Below are 10,434 nucleotides of genomic sequence, written 5' to 3'. Positions count from 1 at the left end.
CCCCGAGCCGGGGAGGGGGCTCGCGCTGGGGGAATGGGGGGCGGCAGGCAAAACCCGGATCTGGAGTCAGCTCGGGCTCCGCCGCGCGGGCTCCACCTAGCAGCTCGGCAAACGCTAGGAAGTGGGAACGGGAGGGCTGCTGCTAGAGGCTTCCCTTTCAGGGTTTGTCAAACAAAGGGTACCTCTCCTGGCGGTTTTGAGGCATCCCTCTATCTCTCCCCCACCTCCCCAGGTCCTCTCCTCCCCCTCGCCCTCTCCGTCACCATTTCCCCCTCTCCTCTTCCGCCTCCACTCCACCCCAGGTGAGTAAAGGACATCAGATGGAAAATACTGCCGGTGTCTCCTTTTCCAGGTGCAGGTTATTCCATATTTTCATTATGCAAGTACCGAGTCCCCAAGCGTTTTCTGCCTGTGGTCCATTTTATGTTCCTTCAAACTTATCCCAACGTGCAAGTTCCTTGCAGACTAAGTGTCCTTCTCGGATAATCGAATGTAGGGATTCCATGCTTTTCTTTCACAATATCACCAAAAATTATCATAATGGACATAGAAAGGTGCCAACTCCAAAGTAATGCCTTCCGATAGAAGAAGTCTGCCCAAAGTCATTTAGTGAACGGCTTTGTCCCTTCTTTGTCAATGAAAGATAATTTCTACGGTCTTTTCCTGATCTGAAATTTCACGGTCTGAAATGGCTAAGGTGTTACTTTCTATATCAGCAAATTCTAGTTACTGGTATTTTTATGAGAGAAACCAAGATTTATTATATGCATACAAGCACATTATATCCAAGTTGTATTGGAATATATATATTCTGAATGATCTAATACCCTTCCAGAGCTTTTAGGGAGGGAACTGCAGCGTATCTGAAGAACCTAAAACCTCATTGGAATTCACAGACCACACACAATACAAGTGACTATCAAAATCCCATTCGCTCTTCAGAGCTCGATCCCAGTGCCAAGTGTTCCAAAAAGCCTTTCTCATCACCCCAATTAAAGTCATCACCTCTGCCATTATACTCCCATAGCACTTCGGTAGTATCTCTACCATAACCACCTATTTCATTCTACCTTTTTCTTGAAATACATAGCTGCATGTATATATGCCTCCTCAGATTATCGAATCATCTTGATAACATCATATTACTCTGTATCCACAGTATTTTGCACATTGTCATTCCTTCTTTAATAATATGGGAGGGGGGGGTCTATAATACTGTTGAATTCTGACCAAGTAGATTTTCACAGGTTCAAGTTAGCCTATTTGAATCTGCCTAATATATCGAATCATCTTGATAACATCATATTACTCTGTATCTGTATCTACAGTATTTTGCACATTGTCATTCCTTTTTTAAAAATATGGGAGGGGGGGTTTATAATATTGTTGAATTCTGACCGAGTAGATTTTCACAGGCTCAAGTTAGCCTATTTGAATCTGCCTAATCTAGGGCATCCATGAACTCTCCTGAGTACTTAAAGAAAATACAAACGGACAGCTGGAGTCACTTGTTACTTAAATAATTTTGGAAAGAGGAGACTCTAGCCAATTGTGACAAGAGGCTCTTATTTGTAAAGAAAGCAACATGGAAACTACTCCATTCATTTCCCAAATGGATATGTGTAGAAAAGTATAAAATAATAGAATGTAGAATGAAAGGTGCTGTATAGATATCAAATGTTATTACAGGTAGCAGCTGAAATATAAGCAATACCTATAGGCCAATTTTTAGAATCAACCTTATCACAACTTTACAGGTATGGAAAGATATGGAAAAGGAATGAAAGTTCAAAATGGAATTAATATATGTATCAAAATATGTAACATTAACTGAAAGCTAATCATGTTAAGTTAAATAATTGAATATGAAATGTTAACTGAAAAGTAAGCATTTAAGTTAAATAAGTAATTAAAAGTATTCATCAAAGAGGAATTAACCACAAATAAGCAATTAAAATAAATCAAACAGAATAAAGAAGGCGAAAGCACCAAAAATGAGTAAAAAATAAAGGATGGTTAAAAAAACATCAGGGAAAGAAAGAAAATAAGTTAATTGTTTATATGATTTAATCAAATATTAAGATAGTAATTTTTATAGTAGCTATCTATGTTTGGCTCAAACTTCCTACTTTTTCAAATCATTTGTAATCTGATGAGCATAGTCTTTAGTAGTTAGGATATAAAGTATCTCACTTTATTGTCAGTAAATCCTTTATTCTTGCCAATATTTTTTAAGGCAAACCTTCCACAAAAATAAAGTGAAGTAAATCCTATGCCTTCTTTGCTACACAACTATATGTAACACCTTCTCAGGGCAAGAAAGCATCACAGGTGTTTGAGTAAAGATGCTATTATCCATGGTGGCTTTGTGTGCTAGAATGATTTTTGAAAAAGATGCCACTGTTGGTTTTAACTCCATTGAAATTGGAAAAAAAAATTAATACCTACCAAATAGAAAAGAACTTCCCAAAATTTAAAAAAGTGATTCTAATCAAATAGGATTATCAAAATTAAAATATTTTAATAGCTATCAAAATTTCCTAACGAAATCATTTTTTCATATTAAACGAAACACACTAAGTTTTCCAAATGCATGAAAATTAGAAAAAGAACATGGGTATCTGTTTACAAAATAAATTCAAATGGCCAATAAAACTAAGGAATTATGTTCTACCTATACAAATCCAATACATAAAAATCAATACAATCACCAGATTCATCATGTTTCATGTTTCATCCATTAAGTTAGCTGAAAAGTAACAGCGTCCTAGTACTAGACTAACAAAAGTATGTTGAGACAGGTATACCAGCTGTACATCAACATGCTGTTGATGTATACTGACACATTTTTTTCTGAAAAGAAAGTTGACAATATGTATCAACTGCCTTATAGAATATATGTCATTAACCCGGTATTTCTATTTACAGATATCACTTCTACAGAAAAAAAAACAAACAGAGGTATGGACAAAAAATTTGTATAGTGCTCTGCATCTCAGTCATAATTGTTATGTAAGTGGAGTGCATATGTAGGGTATATAGATATTCCAAGTGATCTTATTTTTTCCTACTCAGTAAAAGCCTTCTGGTCTGCTCTCCCGCGGCTCTGGGGTTGTGGGGACCACGGGGTGGCCCGCCTGTCGCGACCCTCCCTAGACACCTGCCTCGGAGCATCCTCCGCGGCTTGTGCCCAGGTCGCGCCCCTGAGCCGTGGAGCCGAGCTGTCTCCCCGCTCAATATCTGATTGAAATTGGTGGTTATTCTTAAGGTAAAAAATACTTTTTAAATGTTTCATTTGGTATTAATTAGGATTTATTTTGGCTGCAAACAACAGAAACACAAAATAACAACAAGCTAAAAAAAAGAGGTAGAAGTTATTTCTTTTTCTCAAGTGCAAGTCTAGCAGTTGGTGCCCCAGGGTGGTTATGGCCCTCCAAAGCATCACAAAGTGAAACAGACACCTCCTTTATCTTCTCGCTCAGCCATCGATGGCCTTTATTCCCAAGTCCAGTTCTAGCAATCATGTCTGCACGGCAGGAGCAAAGAAGCAAAAGAGGAAGAGAAAGTCATACTCACATCCAAGGACATTTTCGTACATCCCATTTCCCCTTTCATTTCATCCTGGGAAATGGTGAGGTGGTGACACTTAGCTACAAGGTTAATGGGAACAGTTGACTATTCCAGGAAGCCATGTGTCCAAAAGAAAATTAAGACTTTTTTCCTGATTTAGCCCTTCTTCAGCCTATGACTTAACATCATGTTCCACCCTGGGCTGAGCTTGCATACATTAGGTTTTCAGAAACCAAATGAATGGCTAATGCAGACATAGACAATGCCATCTTCTCACAAAATGACCTTCAACCAGATATAAATGTTCACAAGATTTATAATTACTGAGCTTTTTCCAACAAGAAAAATGCTCCCTAATACCTGATCAAATATCAGCAGACAGCTATTATTTTAAATGTTACTGGGCCTAGCTACACTGACAAACCAAGGCAATAAGGGTTAAACCACATCTGCAAAGCATAGTACTCAGATTCCAGTATGCCATGGCAAAATTAGAATTATAAAGGGTCTTGAATTCACTAGAATAATAACTCAAATATAGATTAAATAGACTAGGAATAATGACTCAAATATAGATTATATAGACCATCAGAACATATTTGACTTCCCTATGGAAAAGCTTACTTCTAAGAATTACCCAGAGATGTGCTCTGTTCCCTGGAATATACATCAAAGAACCATTTATAAAGATTGTAAAATTTTATCCAGATATTGCTCTAGCTAATTTGGTATCACCTATTGTCTCCTTGCTTCAAGCAATTTACCCTTATTCTTTTTCAATCCAAAAGAGGATCTGTGTATTCTATATTCTTTTTGATATATATAATTTAAATGTTTTTATTGATTTCAGAGAGAGGAAGGAGAGAGAAACATTAATAATGAGAGAAAATCATTGATCTGCTTTCTTCTGCAAGCCCCACACCAGGAATTGGGACTGCAACCTGGGCATGTGCCCTGACCAGGAATCGAACCCTGACCTCCTGGTTCATGGGTCGAAGCTCAACCACTGAGCAACACCTGCTGGGCTGTATTCTATATTCTTCAATACCTGGAAGCTTACCTATCTATAGACCTAGATAAGGTGAATCTGTATCTAGATTCTAGTTTTTTAAAACAGCTTCTCCTAACTAAATGGTTAACTTCTTTCACATCCTGACATTTTTTCTTCCCAATGGGAGCATCTCCATTAAACTCTATCCTAATTTCTCTAACATTTGCACACATGCATGCCAGTTCTGGATGACTGTGAAAGGAACAATGAGCTTCATCTTCTTTTATTTTTTTTCTGCAACTTTTCCAGGTTTGTCTAAGATCCACAATTAAATTACCTTTTATAACTCCAAGTTAGGTTCAACACTGAATGCTTTCAGCCACTTACTGTAAATGTTAGTGATAGAACACTGGCTTTTGCAGAAGTAGCACTCACATTGTGGACTTAAAAGCATCACATCACAGTGTCTAGATTCTAGTCTCTAGAAATATGAAAATATTTAAAAACCCAACACTTTATGAAAGCAAATGAAATGTCATGAGCAATCAGAGATAATCAATAATGGCTGTCATGGCTTAGAAAGGAAGGAAATAGACTTTATTTGTTCCTCTGTAAATTATTGTCATTTTACTGGGCTCTGTTCCTCAGCCCTGCTCTTTTAAGACTATACCAGATACCAATAGTAGATACATACCTGACTCATAATTTACTTCCCTTCTCTGAGAGTGGTCCCTACATGTATGAGATGACTCTCTTCATATTATTTTGCCTTGCCCTTGTCCGTGGTTGATTGGTCCAGGCAAGGGCTGCTGACCCAAGCTTGGCTAATCAAAATCCTTCCCCAGGATTTTTCAGACTATACCATGCAAAGGGTCTCCATACATCCCTGATGGTGGAAGAGGCACAGTAGCTAATCATGGCCACATTTTCTGCTATGAACAACTATCTAAACATGACTTGGTACAATATTTTCCTGAAAAACGCAATCAGATTTTAATAACCCTGCTAGCCTTAATCAGAAAATTCTCTTCTTTTGCATCCATATCTGAGTTCCAACATAAGCTGTGGTATGGTCTTCTTCTCCCTGCTCTATTAATTCAAGAATCAGAGGTATTTCACTCTCAGTGGGGGACAAGGACTATTCTATGATCAGTAGAACTTGCTTTTAGCTACCCAGCAGAAGTGAACAAAATGCTAATCTGAAGAAAGAAGCATAAAACACATGCACTGGCAAGAGCTTAGATGAAATGCAGACAGAGATTTTGGCTGCTTTCTGGACCCTGCTTCCATTTCCTTCCCGAGATCTAACTACATTTCTGTACTTTTTTCTGAAAAACAGCCCTGGTGCAACAGGACACTCTCCTTTCTGAGGAAGCCAGCACAACTTTGTAGTAGTTTGTAGGGCGTGGCTATAGGGTTAAGCCTGGGACTGACCTGTTGGCAAAGCCACAAACAAGTCCCAGCTTAGAGGGCACAGTCTTAGCATAATAATTAGGCTTGACCTTATGACCTCCCTAGATCTTATCTGGGTAGCTAATGGGATGAGGGAGATGAAGCAAGTGCTGCCAAAACAAGTGAAACTCATAAGAACATTGTAACTATGGTGACCACTACCTTGTTTATCTCTGGCTATAAAATAAAGGCTCAGCTTGCCTCTGGATCTCTCTCTGTGGCCTCTGTCAGGCACAGGAAGATCCACCTAGATCCAGCTTATTCTCTTTGTCTGTCATTTCTCCATCCTTCACCACCACCTCCCGCCCCCCTCAGGCTCATTGAACCCTTGGCTGAGCTGGCTCGGCAAGGTAGTTATCAGTAGGGTTTGTATGGTCATTCCTCTCTTCCTACTTCTGGAAAAGGCATGCCTCTTCGTTGGGTGACCTTTCTCTCTTCATTTTATATATTGGTGATGGTCTATCCATTGTGTTATCCAACCCACATAGGGAAAGGGAATGATGAGGCCAAATTAAATATAGTAATCAGCTTTACAGAGTCATGTGTTATTGATGCCAGATAACTTTTGCCAGCCTATCCATGCTTTAATATCAACACTGGAATATAGGTATTTTCTCTCTTTTTCTAGTGTGTTTCCAAGTGGGAGTGGTGTACTAGTAAATCTGAAGTATGTATGTACTGGTATGTATGTATGTATGTATGTATTTCCAAACTGTCTCTCAGGGATTTAACAAGTAGAAAAAAAGAATAAAAATTTTCTCCCACTTCATCTCACAAAATGGTGAAAAGATTAAACATATACATGCCAACAGCGTGGTATATTTTTACCTTAAGTTATTTGATTTTAGATTTAAATAAAATATATTAGTTATACATGTCATGAAATAAAATTCTAACTTTATACTGCACATCTCACACTAAGGCATTCATACTGTGTTTCTGATTCTCTCGTGATTAAGATAATCTGGGATCAGGACTTTAAACCGGAATTGGGAGGGCTAATAAAGATTCCTCTGTCTTTATAAAACACATGGCTTTCGAGGTTGTACTGGGCAGATCATGGGGAACAGGGATGATTTCTTAGCATTTTATTTTGGGGCCTGCATGATTCTTCTCACTTCCACTCAGGTTCCATTCATAAGAACTCAGACATATAGCCACACCAAACTGTAAAAGAGGCCAGCAAATACAGTATAGCTTTGGATCCAGGAAGAAATTGATGTGAGTTTGATAAACAACTACTATATACAGTTCTTGCCACATGCTTTCTTGGTGGTTTGGAAATAATGAAGTATACAAGAATATGCAGAATTGTGTAGACCAATAACTGGCACATAATTGACATAATGTTTAGGCTCCATGACATGGTACAAAGAGCTCAGGACATGGATTCAGAAGACTGTTTTTCAGTCTTATCATTATCATAAATCATTGTGTTTGGGGCAAGCCACTTGATATTTCTAATCTTTATTTCCCCTATCAGTAAAATTGGCATGTTAAAATATCTGTCCTATCTATGTGACAAGTTTATTGTGGCCACCAAATTAAGTATATTATAAATTTAGAGTGTTATTCAAATGAAAGATCCTTATTAGGATGTACATACACACAGACACGCACACACACACACACACACACACACACACACACACACACCTACACCATATACCAGTGGCGGCAAACTGCGGCTTGCGAGCCACATGCGGCTCTTTGGCCCCTTGAGTGTGGCCACGAAGTTTCAATTGCACTGTACGTGGTATTTTGTGGAAGAGCCACACTCTATTTTGTGGAAGGGGCCGCAGTTTGCCGACCACTGCCATATACACACACAGAATTCCATGTGCTATTCCCTATTTCCCATAGTTTCCCACACTACTGCCTATAAATGAAATATCTATAAATGCAATATCTTCTTTCAGAGATGCTACAAAGCATCATGCATATTCCTTCTCCCCAGGCCCAAAGTATGCATTTCCACCACTTGAGGAATGTAGGGTGCTCACAGGTGAGTTCCTCAAGTACTTCTCTCCCTCTGCTGAAGGGAGATGACGTACTCAGATTATGTTCCTGCTCCTGGGAGTCAGCCCACATTGGATACCTGCCCTCCACAGGTTACTTGCAGTAGTAGGTCCATTTCCTACTTCTAGATGACCCTTAAGGGCCTTCCCAGCTCAGTGAGCCCCTGCTGGATGGCCTGAGGGCTCTACTTCAGTTTTCCATCTGCCCAAGACTGAGTCCCTCATTTCCCCACCTCCCCCTGCCCACATGTGTTGTTCCTGAGAGCACTCTGCGATAAGCCTGTTTGCAGCTCTCTGTCTTAGAATCTGCTTCCCAGGATAGGTGACCTAAAGTAGCCTCCTACTTCCGACCCATGCTTTGCTATAGTTCAGGGGTGCGGAACACCCAGCCCATGGGCCGTATAAGGCCCGAGAAACCATTTGGTCTGGCCCTGCCGAGGCAACTGCCAGTGGGACCAAAAATTTAATAAATCCAGGAGCTTTTTTCATAGCAACATAAATTTATATTAAGTGAATTATATTAAGCAAATGATGTTATAAATATCCAAATGGCCCTTGGCAGAAAAAATGGTTCCCCACCCCTGCTATAGTGCATTCTCAGTCCAAAAGATGTTGTTAGAATAGAGTGACTGTATTCCTTTTCTGGAGCTACTGTAACAAAGTACCACCAACTGGGTGGCTTAAAACAACAGAGATCTATTTTCTCGCAGTTCTGCTAGAAGTTGGAAACCAGGATATCAACAGAGTCGTGCCGCCTCTGAGAATGAATAAAATCCTTCCTCGCCTCTTCCTCGTTTCTGATGGTGGCTGTCAGTCCTCAGTTTGCAGCTCCATCACTCCAAGCACAGCCTCTGTCATCACGTGGCATTCTCCCTATGAGTCTCTGTCTTCACATGGTGTTTGCCTTTCCTTATAAGGACCCCAGTCATACTGAATTAGGGCCCTATCTTAACTTGATTGTATTTACAAAGACCCTATTTAGAAATAAGGTCATATTTATAGATACCTGGGGTCAGGACAGCAACGTAACTTTTGGGGTACACAATTCCACTCATAACAGTGACTCCGCCCCCAATCCTCCACGTGCTCTTATGTCACTCAGAATAAACCAAAAGTGGCCTGCAAAGCACCCTACAGTCTGAGCTTGGCACCTCCATGGCCTGAGCTTCAGCTCCGCTCCCCCAGATCACTGTGCTGCAGCCATAATATCATCATTGTTCCTCCTTCCACATGCCAGGTACTCGCCAGTCCCAGGGCTTTACATCTGCTTATCTTTGCTCCTGGTGAAGCTCGGTAAGCAACCATGCTTGGGTAAAAATTGCTGTTTAATATTTTAACCCTGCTGATTTGGCTTCTGTAATTATTTGCTTGCTAAAATAATAAAAAAGTTATTCTGATTTTCTGAACTTATATAAGTTATCTCATTCGATTGAATACTCCATTGATTGTGGTTTGAATACCCCATTGATTGTGATCTGACTGGTCTTTTGAAACACATTCCTCTGCACCTGGAGACCAGGACAGCACAATTACTCTCAATGGCTCCAGATAATGTGTATCCGTTGACTCAGTGGTCCCAAGACCTGAAACTATAATTAATCTTTGTAGATAACTAACTTGTTCAATCTAAGCTTCTATAACAAACTGCTTTTTGCAAACCAGCTTCCTCATTCCAAACCTCGAGATGTAATCAATACCTTTGTGATATTTGCCTATATAAGTCTGATGTTTCAGCCAAGGGGACACTATGAGATTTGGAGAGCATTTGCCCCCTCGTAGTCCCAGCTTTGAAATAAATGTGGCTCCTTAATTCGACTTCTTGAAGCGTCCTTGTGTGATTCGCGGGGTACATTACAACACTAGAATGCTCTTTACCTAGAGACCTGCACACAGCTCTTTGCCTAACCTCCTTCCATTTGGTGCTCAAATTTTGCTTCTCAGTGATGCTGTCTCTAACACTGCTTAAACTTACAATCAACCTTATCCCACACTCGAGCACACTTCCTTTTTATTTTTCCTCCACAGAGCTTCTCACCTTCTAACATACCACATAATTCCCGTATTCATTGTGTTTATACAGATCTACAATATGACTTCTGTGGTCTCAGTGCATTTTTGCCTTAATGGGCCTCTTCCTCCATAAAAAAATAATATCTAAAATTATATTTTATGGTTGCATTGACATAAAGAAAAATATCCAGGATGGATTCATTATTAAAATAATCATTTTCTTTTGCTCTGGTTTTAAAAAATTAAAACATTTTTGTGGGCCCTGGGAAGTATCTTGGGCCTTAGGCTCTGCGTATAATGGATAAGTTGGCCCTGGTTCATAACTGACTCCCCCTCAGAATGGAGGCTCTTGGAGGATGAAACCTTTGTCCTTTTTTGCTCATTGATATTTCT

Source organism: Myotis brandtii, unplaced genomic scaffold, assembly GCF_000412655.1.
Source record: "Myotis brandtii unplaced genomic scaffold, ASM41265v1 scaffold28, whole genome shotgun sequence".
NCBI classification, from domain to species: Eukaryota; Metazoa; Chordata; class Mammalia; order Chiroptera; family Vespertilionidae; genus Myotis; species Myotis brandtii.
The sequence above is the reverse complement of the archived record's forward strand: the minus strand, read 5'-3'. Positions refer to the sequence as shown.